The sequence below is a fragment of the Citrus sinensis genome, chromosome 1, assembly GCF_022201045.2.
Source record: "Citrus sinensis cultivar Valencia sweet orange chromosome 1, DVS_A1.0, whole genome shotgun sequence".
In the NCBI taxonomy this organism is placed as follows: Eukaryota; Viridiplantae; Streptophyta; class Magnoliopsida; order Sapindales; family Rutaceae; genus Citrus; species Citrus sinensis.
In genome coordinates this window covers 21,418,141-21,431,902 of record NC_068556.1, presented here as the reverse complement: position 1 = coordinate 21,431,902, position 13,762 = coordinate 21,418,141, and the positions used below count along the sequence as shown (strand labels likewise).

Sequence of the window (13,762 nt, the reverse complement as noted above, 5' to 3'; positions counted from 1 at the left end):
AAGGCAACTAAACCCGGACCCAGATCAGACCCGGATTGAACCCAGAAAATCCGGTCCTGGTTCAACCCGCACCGGCATAGTTTTTATCCGGAATCCAGATCAATTTTTGACAACCCGCATTTTCCCGGTCCGGATCCAGTTTCAGGTGAACCTGCAAACCCAGAACCCGGACCCGGATGTTATTTATTTTAATATTAATTTTTATCCGTAAATATAAATAGAAAAAATAAAAAAAATAAAAACAAAAGTGAACCCTATAATCTAGATCTCTCTCGTCTCGTTCCTCTGAAGTCTGATCCTCTCTCGAAATTTCTCCTTCAACCTAAAAAAATTACTGTAAATCTGTAATTTCTCCATTCAATCTCTCAAGTCTCATCCATAAACCGTAATCCGTTCCTCTCTCAATCCCTCTCACCCGTCGCCGTGAGCCGTGACTCATTCCTCACCTCAGTCCTCCGTCGTCACTCGTCACTTAATCTCTCTCACTCTCTCTGCAACTCTCCTGTAATCTCTTCTTCAGATCAGATCCGATCCTTCGCGGCGTGGCTTGTCATCACCTTCACGGCGAGGCTTTGTTCGTTTCATCACTCGTCTGATCTCTCGCTCTGTCGCGGCCAGCAAAAGGGGTTGAAATCCACCTCAGCTCGCGGCTGTCTTCTGTGTTCATCAGCGTATACTTCGGCTGCCGCTGTGAATATTTGTGAGTCTCGGCTTTTCTCTTTACAATTTATGCTCTATTACACTTTGATTTTCCCTCTTTGCAATTTTTGTGCTGTTATGCTTTGAGCTTGTATTGCTTCTGGCACAATGTGATTTTCCCTCAGACATGGTTTTCTTTGTATATGACATATGAGAGCACTTGACTAATTATAAGCTTTTTGTTTTTCTGAATTATTTGCCTCTTTTTGTTCTTTGTTTTTCTGGCACAAGGAGAACTGTTGTCTAAAACAGATCAGTTGCCATTTTTCTTCTAAATCGTATTGTTGGTTTTGTGTATTAAGAGTTGGTTAGTGAGTAAGCTTAGAATTGAATTTGAAGTATAACTAGCCAAAGGGCTGCTGCCTGTGGCTAGCTGCATGAATGGTAGTTCTGAGCTTGACTAGCATTAATACTCTATTTGGCTTGCTTCTGCTTTCTCTCACTGAAATCGGGTTCGACCCTGTCCTGTGCTTCTACTATTTATGTATATTGAGTTGCTTGAAATGTAATGACTCTTTCCAGTTAGTATTGTACACTCTTGATCCTTTTCCTCAATTAGAAATTTAGAATAATCTGACAATGTGTTGTGCAAATTTTAATGTACTCGCAAGCGCACGAATCTATTATAGTATAGATCAATGGTGACGAGTGTCGATCCCACGAGGAGGTGAATTTTAATTATGTGTAGAATTAATTTTGTAAATGGGTGGTTGGATTTATGGTGGAAATGGTTTGGAATATGCTAAAACTTAAATTAAAATGGCGAGAATAAATTGAAGATAATTCTATTGAAATGACGTACTTGGGTATTCGGATCCGTATCAACATGCATCATGGGCTAAATAATCCGTATTAATGCCAATTAAATCATGAGGGGGGAATCCACACCTCATGAACCACGCTCTAATCAATATGGTGCTAAGGGCTTATCGTGCCAAATAATAATAACCTTATACTAGAGAGCCGGTGTAACCAAGGCGGTATCTAGACAAGACTATTATTATTTGTCGACGAGAAGTCAAAACATCCACAAAAATTAGAGGGGAAGAGAAAATAAATTTACCAAATTAAGCCCATGACACATGTTGAGACTTCACCTTCAACCCAAGCTTGAAAGAAAATTAGCCACTCATAGTTGAATTAGGGGCAAAATGAGAATTTATTAAAATACGAAGAAAATACAAGATGGAGAGGGAATTACAGAAAATGGATCCCAAAAATGGATTCAGAGATATCAAATTAGGGGGGAGAGGCCCCCTTTTTATAGATACATAGAGTAAATCATGGCCATCGGATTAAAAACAGTTTGGACGCTCAGGATTGCGCCACGTCATCAGTCAACAGTCCACGGTTTGACCACGCGGATGAACAGTAACACGGTTTGACCCGACTTTGAACAGTAACGCGGTTTGACCCGGATGAACAGTAACGCGGTTTGGTTGAAAATAATCCTGTGTGATGCATGCACCGTACACGAGATTTTTCGTCCACTGATATGCTGCCACGTCACCATCAACAGTACATAAGAATTTTAGTCCAACAGGATCGTGACACCTCATCAGTCAATGCCACATCATCGGTCAATGTGAACAGTGTCGTGAACAGTAACGTATACAGTACCGTACACGTGAATAGTACCGTACATGTGAATAGTGTCATTTTTCCTTTTATGCTCCTCCTAAGGTTTTTGACCGTCCTGAGTTCAAAAGTGATGTCCGTTTTGCCGTCTGATTTCTCCTTTATTGTGAAATGACTATAATGCCCCTAAAATACATAAAATACTCAATTAAAATAAAACACATGCAATTAAATCACAAGAAGGTTAAATACATAAAAGTAAGGGTTGTTAGTAAGACTTGAAATGTAAAATGACGGTTTTCTCCTTTATAAATATGCATTTTCTAACACTCAACACACCCCCCAACCAGCTTATTGCTAGTCTCTAGCAAATAAAGCGAAAACAAAATTCAAATTCAAAATAAAATTTTTTTTTTTTTTTTTAAATAGAAACACTCGTATTTATTCCATCAGATTAATGATAGCAATCAAATAAAAGTATAAGCATTATCTCCAGTCTAAAGCAACATCACACCCACATCAACCATCCACATGAATTAGCCCAGTAGACTTTGTTATAGCTACTTTCAAGAATGACATGTCAACCCCAAAATCTCACTGGAAGTAGTGACATTCTCACAAATAAATTAAACCCAATAAAAATAGTCACTCCAAAGAATGGTAATTGAGAGAGAAAATAATAAAGAAGTGATATCACATGCTCTCACCAAGATTAAATAAATATGCCCTTAGCTTAGAAATAATACGATCTCAAGTCAAATAAAATGTTAGTCAACCCACTTTATTTATCTTTTTTTTTTTTTTTTTTTTTAATTATGCATCACTACATCTTTTTAGCCCATATAACTAGCTTCTACTTCGGACTATAGTTCCCTAAAATCAAGAAGGACTTTTTTTTTAGGATGTAACGTAGGCTAGGGACATGGTTAACAAAGAAGGGAAATAAGGAAAACAAAGTGTATGTTTGAGAAAAATGCAGAGAATTTTTTTTTTTTTTTTTTTTTTTTTTTTTTTTTTTGGAAGTTGCAAGGTGGATTTCACCTATTATTGTTATTTTTATTCTTTTGAAACAACAACTTTTGTTTTGTTTTGTTTTGTTTTTTTTTTTTTTTTTTTGCTTTTATTTGGCACAACTTCACTGAACAAAATAATTATTTACATTTTTCTCAAACATAAATAGGTGATGGACCTTATAAGACATCGGGTAATACTCCAAATCGGAGTGGGTCAAGATGATAAGTTGACAAAGAAAAGGTTTTCATTTTTTTTTATTTTTTATTTTTAAAGGCTCAAAAGGGTTAACTATGGATATATCACAAAAGGGATGGCTAGAAAGGCTCAAACGGATCAAAGATGGCCTTTCCATCGTCTTTTAGGGCTCTAAATAATCATCCATATCTACTAGTTAGATGGGCCTCCCAATAATGTAGCAACACACTTTTTTTTTTTTTTTATTTTACCATTTTTTTTTTAAGGGTTAACTCAAAAGAAATCTAGAGATCGTGTATAAAATAATAAACTGCTAAGCTGTATAGAGAATGGGCAAAAGGGTTACTCTCCAAGAAAAATGATAGGCTCAAAAACTCACTTGGTATTTATTATGACATGTTCATTCCTTCAAGCAACTCATATTTGTCTCCAACATCAACATGTAGAGTAGCAAACATAATGTAACATCACTTAAGACCAAAGATAATACAAATACTAAAATTTGAAATTAATCATGTCATCCAATGTTAAAATAAATCAAACAATTTTTTTTTTTTTTTCAAACAACATTCTACCCCCCAATCTATTCTAAGCATGAAAGGAAAATATGCATGCAGAAATGTGAAAATGATGCATACAAACTAATTAGAAAAGTTACACGTAAAATGATAGAAAACGAAAATGATTTTTTTTTTTTTTTTTTTAAAGAAGATGCGTTTCTAGAGGAACTACACTCCATATTCAGCCATCTTCGACTCAAAAGTTAGAAAATGTATATTTATAGAGGAGAAATTAAAAAGAAGAAAAATAAACATAAACACATAATAAAGGAAAAGAAAATGTCTGAATTTTTTTTTTTTTAAGTTTTTTTTTTTTTTTTTTTTTAATTTTTTTTTTTAAACGATGAAGATGCGTTTCTAGAGTCACTACACTCCATATTCAGCCATCTTCAACACAAAAAGTTAGCAACAGTTAGTTTCTACAACAAAAAATTAGTAAAAACTTAACCAAAATTCCACAATTGTCGTCTATTCCCTCCCCCCAACCAGAACGAAACATTGTCCTCAATGTTTGAAATGAAAGAAGTAGAGTTTAGAAGACATCACCTGGGTGGTGCAACACAGAATAAAATATTTACAGGCGGAGAGTTAAATCTAATTTGTACTTTTTACTGCGGCTACTGTTACCATCATTATTTGGACGCTCCAACACAAAGGTCCAGGGGTCTGGCTCCGGTCGATAAGCTTGTAACATATCAAGTAGCTCATTAGCAGTGTGAGCACAAATAAAGAGTTTTTTCGCATTAGAGGGAATGAAATAGTTTTTTATTGCATGGTTAAGAAATGCGATAAAGCCATCATAAAAGTTATTGACATTTAACAAACCGATGGGTTTCTGGTGGATGTGCAGATGGGCCCAAGATGCTAGCGTGATAAGTGCCTCTAGTGTTGCAAGATCTCCTGGAAGGAAAATAAAAGCATCAGCATGATTAAGCATTTCAGTTATTCTTTCTTGCATACCTGAGACGACTAACTCTTCTCCAGTTGATGAGTCAGACGAACTGCCCAAAGGTTTTAGGGCTCTTGGGATGATGCCTATCACTTGGCTGCCTCTAATAAAAGCTGCTTCTGAGACCATTTTTGATAACCCTCGGTTACCTCCGCCATACACCAAGTGTAATTTTCTCGCTGCTATGCTTCGACCAAGATCTATGGCTGCCTCAACGAACTCTTTATGTTTGCCATATGTAAATCCGGAAAGCACACAAATGTTCTTGAATTGTCTATTGGGAGTAGCTGCCATTGTGATATTTCTCAAAAACAATTTGTGAGTGCTTGACAAAAAAAATCACATTTAAGAGTCTTGGTGACAGTGGGTCATGGTTGTGTATGAGGTAATATGTCAGTGTCAAATAACGCGTAAAGCACGTGGCTCGCGAGTCAAAAAGGAAACAGTAAAAAGGAAAAAGTAAACAGTAATAAGAAAAAAAAAACAAACAGTAATAAAATTATTAAAGACAATAATGCACACAATAAAACAAAAATAACAGTAAAGTAAAAGGATATTTACAGGTAGTTGCGACTGTGGCTCACATCTTCCTCTGGTTTTACGTCCAGAAACGGCTTGAACGCCCTCTATGGGTCGAGGATAGGCTTCCTATCCAGTTTTCTTATAAACTGGCAAACAGGGTCGTTTATAGTCAGATTCCCAAGACTATATCGTGCATGCTCTTTCTGGAATAATGGCCATAACTGGAGAATCGCTCCTTGCACATATCCACTGGGATGCGTTTCAAGAGACAAAAGGATATCATCCAATGACTCCTTATTCAAGCCATCCCTAATGAATTGAATCTTATCTTCCCTGTTATCAGACACCATTCCTAAAGAACATGGGTTTTTATTGCAACTCATTCTGGCACACTTATGACAAGCAACAGAAATTCTTCGAGCTCGTCGTTTTCTTGCATAATTTCCTTTACCACAACCAGGCATGTATGCAATAAATTTTGGAGGTAACTCACCTGCCGATCGTACTTTAGCCTCGATTAACCAACGGATGTCAGCAGGTATGTTATTCCTCATGAGTAATCGCATGCGTTCGGACCGAGCTTTATAGATCGTAAGGAGGGCATTCTGAGGAAGTGAAGGGAATCGCTTGTGAAGCTTCGCTAGAATCTCGTTTCTGTCCATACCTTCGCCTCAGAATATCAGTTATTATGGGAAACTGAAGTAACCGACTTGATTGTCACGGAGTACCGTTATCCGCCACTTCACCGGGGTAACAAACTAAAGCACACAAACAGAAAAACAAATTAAAACACACAAAGAAAATTAAAATCGTCCTCTTATTGAATTTACCTCAAGCTCCAACTGGATGTCGTAAACACTTCTCTCAATGTCTCTGAGTTGGCTTTCTAAACCCTCAACATAGGCTACTAACTCTGGTGGTTGTAGAGCCCAAATGCGTTGTGTTTTACAAAATTGAATCTGCCTTTTGAGATGAGTTTTGACACGTTGAAGTGGTTTAAGAATGTTCAGGAGGAACGGTCTAAGTATGAGACTCATGATTAACAATGATAAGAGAAAACTTAATGGTAAAATAAATACACTTATGCAAAAACAATTTCAATTAGCAAAAGAATAATATAAAAAAAAAGAAAACAAAATCAAATCAACGAAAAGAAAGAAAAAAAATCAATTCAAATCTGGTGGGTCACTCAAATTTATTTCGGTGTCTTCTCCACGTGGTTGGTATTCTAGATATGGCTTTAATCTTTGACCATTAACTTTAAACGTGACACCGTTCTTTGGGTCCTTAATTTCAATTGCCCCATGTGGAAAAACAGTATGAACAATAAAGGGACCAGACCAACGAGAGCGTAACTTACCTGGGAATAGGTGCAAGCGAGAATTGAACAAAAGCACTTTCTGACCTGGAGTGAACGATTTTCTCATAATTTGCTTATCATGGAAGACTTTCATTCGTTGCTTGTAAATCTTGGCATTTTCGTATGCATCATTGCGAATTTCTTCAAGTTCTGCCAGCTGTAATCTTCTTTCTGAGCTGGCTTGCTGCATGTCAAAATTGAATTTCTTGATAGCCCAATACGCACGATGCTCAAGTTCCACAGGTAGGTGGCAAGCTTTTCCATACACTAGCCTGTAGGGTGACATCCCAATCGGGGTCTTGAAAGCCGTTCTATATGCCCATAAGGCATCATCAAGTCTTAATGACCAATCTTTTCTGTCTGGCCTCACCGTCTTTTCTAATATGTGCTTTATTTCTCGATTGGAGATCTCAACTTGGCCACTGGTTTGCGGATGATACGGAGTCGCCACTTTGTGTGTGATTGAATACTTTGTCAAAAGAGCTTTGAATGCTTTGTTACAAAAGTGGGCACCACCATCACTGATTATCGCTCGAGGGAATCCAAAGCGTGAAACAATGTTGCTTTTCAAAAATGCTATCACCACCTTGTGATCATTGGTCCTACATGGAATTGCTTCTACCCATTTTGATACGTAGTCAACAGCAACCAATATGTATTGATGGCCAAAAGACGGGGGAAAGGGTCCCATGAAGTCGATACCCCATACATCAAAAATCTCAACCACTAAAATTGGATTTAGTGGCATCATGTTCCTTCGTGTAATGCTTCCCATTCGTTGACACCTATCACATGAAGAACAGAAAGTGTAAGCGTCTCGAAATATAGATGGCCAATAGAAACCACATTGTAAAACTTTAGTCGCTGTTTTCTTAGCACTGAAATGGCCTCCACAAGCTTGTTCATGGCAGAATGAAAGGATATTCTGAATTTCACTTTCTGGGACACATCGTCTAACAATTTGGTCTGCACAATACTTGAACAAATACGGGTCATCCCAAAAGAAATTTTTTATCTCTGCAAAGAATTTAGCCTTGTCTTGCTTGGTCCAATGCTCTGGAAGTTTACCTGTAACAAGATAATTAACTATATCAGCATACCAAGGTAATACTTCCACATTCATTAATTGTTCATCTGGAAATGACTCATTCAATGGTAATGATTCTGTAATTGTGTCAAAATGGAGACGAGAGAGGTGGTCCGCCACAACATTTTCTGTCCCTTTCTTATCTTTGAATTCCAAGTCAAATTCCTGCAAAAGTAACACCCAACGAATTAGTCTAGCTTTTGCATCTTTCTTTGTGAGAAGATATTTAAGAGCAGCATGATCTGTGAACACAATTATTTTACAACCAATGAGATAAGATCGAAATTTTTCTAATGCAAACACTACTGCTAGCATTTCTTTTTCAGTAGTTGAATAGTTCAACTGTGCATCATTTAATGTCATACTAGCATAGTAAATAACATGGGGAATTCGATCAACTCTTTGTCCTAATACTGCTCCTACTGCATAATCAGATGCATCACACATAAGCTCAAATGGTAAGTTCCAGTTTGGGGCCTGAATGATGGGTGATGATGTCAACAATTGCTTTAATTTTTCAAAAGCCATAAGACATGAATCATTAAAGATAAAAGGTACATCCTTAGCAAGTAAATTGCATAAGGGTCTAGAAACTTTGCTAAAATCTTTAATGAAACGTCTATAGAAACCAGCATGCCCAAGGAAAGATCTTACTTCTCTGACTGTTTTAGGTGGAGGAAGATTAGAAATGAGATCCACCTTGGCTTTGTCAACCTCAATACCTTTGCTCGAAATGATGTGACCGAGAACAATACCTTGTTTTACCATAAAATGACATTTCTCCCAATTTAAGACCAAGTTCTTCTCGATACATCTCTGCAGAACTAGTGTTAGATAATGTAAACATTGATCAAACGAGTCACCAAAGACAGAAAAATCATCCATAAAGACTTCAAGGAATCGTTCCACCATATCAGAAAAAATGCTCAACATGCATCGTTGAAATGTAGCAGGTGCATTACATAATCCAAATGGCATTCTCCTATATGCAAATGTGCCAAAAGGGCAAGTGAAAGTAGTTTTCTCTTGATCTTTTGGTGCTATGGGAATCTGATTATATCCTGAGTAACCATCTAGAAAGCAATAAAATTCATGGCCTGCTAATCTATCAAGCATTTGATCAATAAATGGTAAAGGAAAATGGTCTTTACGTGTGACAGAATTCAATTTTCTATAATCAATGCATACACGCCATCCTGTAGTTACTCTAGTGGGTATCAATTCATTATCTGCATTCGTAACTACTGTGACTCCTGACTTTTTGGGGACAACTTGTACAGGACTGACCCATGAACTATCAGAAATTGGGTAAATGATACCTGCGTCTAATAGCTTAAGGACTTCTGTTCTAACAACTTCTTTCATATTAGGATTTAACCGACGTTGCATTTCCCTAGTAGATTTAGCATTTTCATCAAGGTGAATGTAATGCATGCAGTCTACTGGGTTTATACCTTTGATGTCTGCTATGGTCCATCCTAATGCCCCTTTATGCTCTTTTAAAACATCCAACAACTTACCTTTTTGTTCGTCATTGAGGGATGATGAGATGATTACCGGCAGAGTGCTTTCTTCTCCCAAAAACGCATATTCCAAAGTGTTGGGCAATGGTTTGAGCTCGAGTTTCGGTGGTGATTCTGATGATGGAATGAGTTGCTTCTCTGATGGTGCTAGTTGTTCAACTCTTGACTTCCATTTATTAGTGTCCATAGATGGTGCTGAGTCAAGCAGGGCGTTGACCTCATCAACCGATCTGTCAATATCAAAATCCAAACCAAAGTGAGTTAAGCATGTCTGTAAAGGATCATCACTAAGGTTTGAAAGAAAAGTATTATCAACTATTGTTTCTATTAAATCCACATCAACAATTCCATCATCTGCACTGTGAGGTTGTTTGGCAATGTTGAAGATGTTCAGTTCCATAGTCATGTTGCCGAAGGACAACTGCATATTTCCAGTTCTGCATTGAATGTGAGCATCCGCAGTTGCCAAGAAAGGTCGGCCTAGAATAATGGGGATGTGCTTCCTTGAATCCTGTATTGGTTGAGTGTCAATTACAATGAAATCAACAGGAAAATAAAACTTGTCTACCTGGATAAGCACGTCCTCCACAATACCACGAGGTATTTTCGTGGACCGATCTGCAAGCTGTAACACCACTGGAGTTGGGTGTAATTCTCCAAGTCCAAGTTTCACAAACACTGAATAAGGTAACAGATTTACACTAGCTCCTAAATCCAACAAAGCATTCTCAATTGTGTGGTTCCCTATACTACATGAGATAGTGGGGGAGCCTGGGTCTTTGCATTTTAAAGGAATTTTATGTTGGAGTATAGAACTAACGTTTTCTGTTAAAAATGCCTTCTTTTGAACATGCATATTTCTCTTTTTAGTACAAAGGTCTTTAAGAAACTTGGCATAAGATGGAACTTGTTTAATAGCATCAAGCAAAGGGATGTTAACACTTACCTGTTTGAAGATTTCAAGAATCTCACCTGTGGATTTTCCCTTTTTTCCTTTAGCTAACCTCTGAGGAAATGGAGCTTTGGGAACATATTCCCGTGGGTTGGTTTCTTCTTTTTCCTCCGGTGGTGAGTCCTCAACATTCACAGGTACAATTTGATTTTCTTTTGTCACCGGCATTTCCACTTTGTTGTCGACTTCTTTTCCTTTTCGTAAGGTCATGACTGCTTTGACCTCTCCATGCTGCTGTGGTGAACTGGTACTTGCTTCATGCACTCCTTTAGGGTTAGGTACTGGTTGACTTGGAAACTTGCCTTTCTCAACAGTCATTGCCAAGGTCTGAACTGAAGAAGCAAGTTGTCCCACCATCTTCTCGAGGCTTGAAACCGATTGAGCTTGTGAGTTGAAGCCTGCTCTCAACTCATTTCGTAGTCCATCAATGGTGCGGTTCTGTTGCTCAATCGTGGAGTGAGTAACATTCCTGAAATTCTGGAATGCATCCTCCCATGGTCTAGGTTGAGAGTGGTTCTGGTTTTGATTGTATGGTCTAAATGGGGGCTGAGAGGCTTGAGGATTTTGAGAAATTTGTTGCATTGGTGGAGCTGGAGCTACTGGTCCATTCTGTTGGAATCCTTGAGACCATGAAAAATTGGGGTGGTCTCTCCATCCAGGGTTATATGTGTTGGAGTATGGGTTGTAATTTGATGGCTTTCTCATTACACCTATGGCATTGGCTTGATCTGAGTATGAGTCATGGTCATGTGGTTCTGTTGATTTCGCAGTTGATAACGATGCTATTTGTCGAGCAAGACCTTCAACCATCTCCTTGACTTCTTTGATTCCCGAAGTTGATTCGCCAATTTGAACCTCATTCACTCCTTTAATTCTTCTAGTATTCCTGAGTGATCGACTCCGTTGTTGGGAATTATCTGCTTGTCGCTGGAAGAATTCCCAAATTTCTGATGCACTTTTTGACATTAGCTCTCCTCCACTTGTTGCCATTAGCCATTCTTGCACATTTGGTAGTAATCCCTCCAAAAAGTATTGACATTGGTGCCATTTCTCGTACCCATGATGTGGACACTTCAAGAGTAGCCCATTGAATCGCTCCCATGTTTCGAAAAATTGCTCGTCCTCTCTCTGGGTAAACTCTGAGATTTCCCTGCGAATAGCATTGGTTTTATGCACTGGGAAATATTTATTCAAAAATTTCGTTACCATTTGTTCCCATGATGAAATGCTATTAGCAGGTAAAGTATTTAACCATGAACGAGCTCTATCTTTTAAAGAAAATGGGAATAGTCTAAGTTTAACATCATCATCTGAAAAATTCTCATATTTGAATGTTTGACAAATGGCATGAAAATCATTCAAATGATTATATGGATCCTCATTTTCTAGGCCATAAAATGTAGGGAGACAATTTAACACACTAGGTTTTAATTCAAAACTCCTAGCAGCTACATTTGGGTATCTTATGCATGACGTGCTCAAATTAGCTAAGGGACTAAAATAGTCCTTAAATGGCCTCTCCTGTGGTGCTTGTAAATCCATTTTATTTTTAACGTGTTTGTGTGTGCGAAGTGTTTTTTCTAATTCAAGGTCTATAGGTTCAAGATTAGGTAATAATGACCTACGACCATGCATGCAAAATAAATAAAATAAAAATAAAGATGCAAACAAAACAAAAAATAAAGATGGGAACAAAACAAATAAAAATAAAGAAGAGGGAGAAATTACGATACTAACCTTATTGCGCTATTACAACCTTTCTATAAAAATACAAAAATAAATACGTGAAAGAAATTAACTAAAAATTAAATTAATAAGATAAACAAAAAAAAAATTACGAAGAAAAATAAATGGAAAATTAAATTACAGAATTTTAAAGAAGAGAAAAAGAAAAGAAATACCAACCTTTAAATGTAGATTCACTTTTTTTTTCTTTTTTTTAATTTAATAAAAAAAATACAAGAAAACAAATAAAAGAAATTATTCAAAAAAATTAATTCTATGAATTGAAATTACTTACCTCCCCGGCAACGGCGCCAAAAACTTGTTGTGCAAATTTTAATGTACTCGCAAGCGCACGAATCTATTATAGTATAGATCAATGGTGACGAGTGTCGATCCCACGAGGAGGTGAATTTTAATTATGTGTAGAATTAATTTTGTAAATGGGTGGTTGGATTTATGGTGGAAATGGTTTGGAATATGCTAAAACTTAAATTAAAATGGCGAGAATAAATTGAAGATAATTCTATTGAAATGACGTACTTGGGTATTCGGATCCGTATCAACATGCATCATGGGCTAAATAATCCGTATTAATGCCAATTAAATCATGAGGGGGGAATCCACACCTCATGAACCACGCTCTAATCAATATGGTGCTAAGGGCTTATCGTGCCAAATAATAATAACCTTATACTAGAGAGCCGGTGTAACCAAGGCGGTATCTAGACAAGACTATTATTATTTGTCGACGAGAAGTCAAAACATCCACAAAAATTAGAGGGGAAGAGAAAATAAATTTACCAAATTAAGCCCATGACACATGTTGAGACTTCACCTTCAACCCAAGCTTGAAAGAAAATTAGCCACTCATAGTTGAATTAGGGGCAAAATGAGAATTTATTAAAATACGAAGAAAATACAAGATGGAGAGGGAATTACAGAAAATGGATCCCAAAAATGGATTCAGAGATATCAAATTAGGGGGGAGAGGCCCCCTTTTTATAGATACATAGAGTAAATCATGGCCATCGGATTAAAAACAGTTTGGACGCTCAGGATTGCGCCACGTCATCAGTCAACAGTCCACGGTTTGACCACGCGGATGAACAGTAACACGGTTTGACCCGACTTTGAACAGTAACGCGGTTTGACCCGGATGAACAGTAACGCGGTTTGGTTGAAAATAATCCTGTGTGATGCATGCACCGTACACGAGATTTTTCGTCCACTGATATGCTGCCACGTCACCATCAACAGTACATAAGAATTTTAGTCCAACAGGATCGTGACACCTCATCAGTCAATGCCACATCATCGGTCAATGTGAACAGTGTCGTGAACAGTAACGTATACAGTACCGTACACGTGAATAGTACCGTACATGTGAATAGTGTCATTTTTCCTTTTATGCTCCTCCTAAGGTTTTTGACCGTCCTGAGTTCAAAAGTGATGTCCGTTTTGCCGTCTGATTTCTCCTTTATTGTGAAATGACTATAATGCCCCTAAAATACATAAAATACTCAATTAAAATAAAACACATGCAATTAAATCACAAGAAGGTTAAATACATAAAAGTAAGGGTTGTTAGTAAGACTTGA

At 37.3% G+C, this 13,762-nt stretch overlaps 1 non-coding gene across 1 annotated transcript; it reads left to right on the top strand.

Annotated features, from left to right (window-relative positions):
* Positions 1-11,493: 11,493 nt before the first annotated feature.
* On the top strand, positions 11,494-11,597 carry LOC127898738 (small nucleolar RNA R71). Its single transcript, XR_008050587.1, has one exon. It is a non-coding gene; the product is annotated as a small nucleolar RNA R71 (small nucleolar RNA).
* Positions 11,598-13,762: the final 2,165 nt, after the last annotated feature.